Source organism: Acanthopagrus latus, chromosome 1 (assembly GCF_904848185.1).
Source record: "Acanthopagrus latus isolate v.2019 chromosome 1, fAcaLat1.1, whole genome shotgun sequence".
Taxonomy (NCBI): Eukaryota; Metazoa; Chordata; class Actinopteri; order Spariformes; family Sparidae; genus Acanthopagrus; species Acanthopagrus latus.
In genome coordinates, this window is record NC_051039.1 from 32,369,706 (window position 1) to 32,374,946 (window position 5,241).

A 5,241-nucleotide genomic window follows, 5' to 3' on the forward strand; every position below is an offset into this window, starting at 1 on the left:
AGCTCCCCCTCTCGCTGTCCCTAATAACAGCTGCGTTACTGAGTAACGACACCACTGTCGAGGTAACGAGAATTACATGCACAGCCTCCGGTTCTGCCTTTCAAAATAAAACCCAGCATATTAAGAGGGAACATTGTATTAAATTAGTTGCATTCCAATCAGAGTAGCCACCTTACAGAGCATTTCTGCATCCTTGTCTTTAAGCGTGTTTACAGCCAACCATTGTTCAGGATACCTTTGCGGAGATATTTTACTATCGACTGTTGTTTTGTATCAGTTTAAAACCTGAGTTTTATTTTGAAAATTGAGACTAAGTGTCTTATAACTTATTCTTGCACACATTACACTAGTTCACAGCTCGTGCTAAGAGCGTGCTCGTGCGATCCAAGGATCACCCTCAACTGCGCGTGCGCAATTCTACCCTCGTTACCTGACTGTCTTCAAGCGCACGAGACAGAAGAAAAATCTTCTTCACATATCTACCAAACATTATTTATTATGTTTCCAGTTTGTAATTATATTTTCCCGTCCCATTTTGTGTCATGTTGGTTGTCACTTTTTTGTCACTGCTTTATGAATGTTTCTTTTCACTTTGTTTTTTTATTGGCAGTAAGACACTTCATGAACAGTCTTGTAAGTTCAGTCACAGTTCAGATCACTACTGCTTCCTGGTTGTTTCAAGGAAACATTCTACAGCAAGATTAAGTGATTAAAAAAAAATAATATTTAATAGTGATGCATGATGCAGATTAATTTTTTTAGCCAATACTAATAACTGATAATTACCTGCATCTCATGGCTGATACCAACAAGATAACCAATAATTTGCCATTTTTGTATTTTAAAAAGAAGCTCCTAAGCTGCAGTTTATTCCTGATTGACTGCAAGAAAGGCCAAAATCTATTCAAATTGTAACTGTTGCTATTTTTATTTTCATATTCATGTAAGATTTCTTTTCATTTTGTATAAGAAACTCATTTTGAGAATTATTAGATTTTTGTCATTTTTCCATGCTTTTATTATGAAAGTCAAGGGTACTTTTATTTTGACACCTACGTTGCTGCTAGGCTGCCTGTAGCGTTTGTCTGACGGCAGAGAGTTGTGAACATGGTCACTTTGTGTGAACAGCTAAGATGTGATAGACAAGTTGATATCAAAAGAACATAGCATAAACTACAGTGAAGACTGAAGATAGAAGACCTACAGATTTCCTTTCATAGCATGCAGCCAACGAGGTATTTATTTGTCTTTATTTTCGTTATGAATCTTTGTACTTGAGACTTTAAAGTTTGCTAATGTGAACTGTAATACTGTGTATTGCCAGTTTCACGGTTTGCGGAGGTCCTTGGATGGTTGTGGAGAGTTGGAGAGACGACGGAGACTTCAATAAACCCGTAAAAGGAACACTTGCGTCTGCACATGCTTGGGAGGGAGTCATAGTGAAACTCGGGCTGTTCACCGACGCCAGTGAAGCTCGGAACGTTCGCCGACGGCGGTGAAGCAGCAAGTTGAAGAGCAAGCTAACTTCAACCCGGTGGCTAGCAAATGAGTGTGCATTGAACACGTGGTCGATCAAGCCATAAGAACGTGGACATTAACGTTAAGAGTGTGCTAAGCATTAGCCTTAAGAGTTGTTTTAAAGGTTCATGGATAAGATGGCTGGTTGATCTAATGTGTTATTGTAATGCATTTGCCCAGAAAACACTGAATTGAGGCTTGCTAAGTTAAAAGTTTAAGGTTTAAATTTAAAAGTGAATACTTTTCAAGGTGCATGATAAATGCTTAAAAGTTAAAGGTGAAAATATTTCGTTTTGAATTTCACAATTTAAAGTGTGTTTTGGTAATGTAAAGTGAAGGCTACTTGCTGATATTACTGATTACTGATATTTAAGTTTCAGAGGTGTTCTAAGAGAACCATTTATTTAAGCTACATTTTCAGTTTGTAAATACTTTCTGAGCTACTTGAGCATATTGCTACCTAAAAGTATAGTTCATAACATTTCAACATAAGGACATTTAACAGACTTTTAAATTTGATAAGGCATTGAAGTTAATGCAAACTTTATTTACATTTTACATTTTGATATTGACATTCACTTAGTTTAACTCAGTCACTTAATTATGGCAGAGCCAAGTGAGTCCACTACTCAGGTAGAGGATAGTGTTAGGGAAAGTGAGAATCTTCAAGGCCCTTCCGAAGATGAAGCAGGTGATGCTGAGCCTCAGCAGGAGGAAGCGCAGCAGCCCAGACGTGGTGAACGAATCCGTACACTAACAGAGAAGGGTCAAGCACTGCAAGACGAGAAAATTAAAGGACTTCAACAAAAGTTTGACTACATTTACAGAAAATGGAGAACGCTTGTTAAATTCTCTAAGCAGTCATTAACAAAGTCAACACAGTTATCAGAGAGTGTGCTTAATGATATCCTCGGAGATGTCAGTGGCCTTTCTGCTGATGTGCAGCGCATCTATGACGATCTACGCAGAGTCTCAACGCCAGACCAAGAAGTGCGGCGAAAGGTAGACCTGTGTGTAGAGGTTTCGGGCTTCATCCTCTCTAGAGCTTCAAGTCGCCTGGATGGAAAGATTCCAGAAGAAGAAGAGCAAGATTGGCCAGAAGCAGGCTCACTTTGGAATTCAAGTAAAAGTGAATTCGACTCAGTTACCTCCATCTTGAAGGGTCCCTCAGAGCACTCAAGAGCGTCTTCCGTGAAGCGCCAAGAAGCCGCTGCGGATGCTGCAGCAAGCCAAGCTGTTCTACAAGTGTTACAAGAACAAGAAAGAGAACAATTGGAAATACAGCGCCTAGAGGCAGAGGCTAAAAGGAAGATAGCGGCTCAGGAGGCAGCGGCCATAAAGCGTCGCTTAGAGCAAGAAGAAGAGGAGGTGAAGAGGAGGATAAAGAGAGAAGAAGAGGAAGCCAAAATGAAAGCTCAACAAGAGGAGGAGCACACAGCTCTACAGATAACTTTAGACGAAAAACGAAGAAAATTAAAGCAATTAGAAGCAGTGAAGGAGCTTACTGCAGCACGTGCAAGAATGCAGGTGTATGATCAAGGTCTTGGCATAAAGGAAGAATCTAAAGGCATTCCATGTCATGAGACAGTAGCAGACATTAAGCCACCATGTCCTACAAGTTGTCTGCCCTCGTCCATACCTTCTGCCCCACAACCTGTGATCAGCTCTTCAAATCAGAGCACAGTAGAGCTCATAAAGGTACTCGCAGATGCTTTAAACAACAATAGAATTCCAGTCCCTGAGCCTTCAATATTCAGCGGGGATCCGTTAAAGTACAGTGATTGGAAGCTGTCGTTTAAAACTCTGATCGACCAAAAGAACATTCAAGACAAAGAGAAGATATACTATCTTCGCAAATATGTGAGCGGACAAGCTAAGAATGCACTGGATGGCTACTTCCTACTCGGAACCGAGTCTGCCTATGCTGCGGCATGGGAGATTTTGGAGGAGAGATACGGAAATCCATTCACCGTTGCAAAGGCATATAGAGACAAGCTTCAAGCATGGGCCAAGATTGGACCTAAAGACAGCACTGAGCTAAGAGAGTTTGTCGACTTTCTCCGGAGCTGCGAAGCCGCCATGGTCCATGTCAAGGCACTTGAGATCCTCAATGACTGTAATGAGAATAGGAGGATTCTTGCAAAGTTACCGGACTGGCTAACCGCAAGATGGAACCGGAGAGTCATGGAAATGGAGGAGCAGAGTGGCCAGTTCCCCTCCTTCAGCCAATTCATGAAGTTTCTGATAAGAGAAGCGAAAATAGCCTGTAACCCAGTTACATCGTTGCAAGCGCTAAAGCAAGGTGAAACTGAAAAGCCAAAGCAACAAAGACAACAAAATGTTAAAGCAAAGACATTGACTACATCTTCTAATGAAGAGACTGTGAAAACGTGTGTCTTCTGTAAGAAGAATGGGCATACCTTGCACATATGCAGGAAGTTTGCAGAGAAAGACGTTCCAGATAGAGTGAAGTTTGTTCAAGCTGAAAAGCTATGCTTTGGGTGCCTCAAGCCAGGTCATCTCTCAAAGAGCTGCAACAGTAGGAGTGTTTGTGACACATGCAACAAGCGGCATCCTACCTGTCTGCACGAGGAGAGAGATCAAGGAGAGCAAAAGGCACCACAAGTTAAGCAAAGCCAAGCTCAAGAGAAGTCAAATAACCAAAAGCAAGAAAAGAATAAACCAAAACCTCAAGCAGCACAACCTAAAGAAACTGCTACAGCTTCTACTCTACGAGTCATCCAGGATGAAGCTACTGTGCAAACAGCTGCAATAATTCCTGTCTGGCTATCGTCCGCCTCTCAGCCAGCACAAGAGGTGCTTGTATATGCACTGTTAGATTCCCAAAGCGACACAACTTTCGTGCTAAGTGAAGTAGCTGATGCTTTGGAGGCAGATAAAGAACAAGTCAAGTTGAAGCTCTCTACTATGACGTCAAGAACCACAGTAGTTAATTCTCAGCGAGTAAAGAACCTGAATGTTCGAGGCTTTTACTCCAGCAAAAGAATCAGCTTACCACCATCCTACACGCGTGACTTTATTCCAGCCAACAAAACTCACATACCAACTGGCGAAACTGCAAAGGCTTGGTCGCACCTAGAGCACCTCCAAGATGAAGTAGCCCCTCTGCAGGACTGTGAGGTAGGCTTGCTCATCGGCTACAACTGCTCAGAAGCGCTACTGCCAAGAGAAATTGTGTCTGGACAAGAAAATCAGCCCTATGCACAACGCACAGATCTCGGATGGAGTATTGTCGGCCATGGGGATCCCTGCGTAGAGTATGGAGATGCAATTGGAATTAGTCACCGCATAGTAGTGAGACAAGTGACGCCAAGAGTCGACTCTTCTCTCAATCTGAAGACAGAAGTTCATTATGTGAACAGATCCAAAGTCAAGGAAATTACCCCTTCAGACATCATTAAAGTCCTTGAATTAGACTTCTCAGAAAGAGCTAGAGAAGAGGATATTGTGTCTCAAGATGATCTTAAGTTCCTGTCTAAATTGAGAGAAAACATAAGACAGAAAGACGATGGTCACCTTGAAATGCCATTGCCGTTCAGAGAAGAAAGACCAAAGCTACCCAACAATAAAATATGTGCAGTACATCGCTTACAGTGTCTTGAAAGGAAGTTAAGAAAAAATGAAGCATACTACAAAGACTATGTGAATTTTATGACTGACATCATTTCACGTGGTGATGCAGAGAAGGTCCCGGAAGAAGAA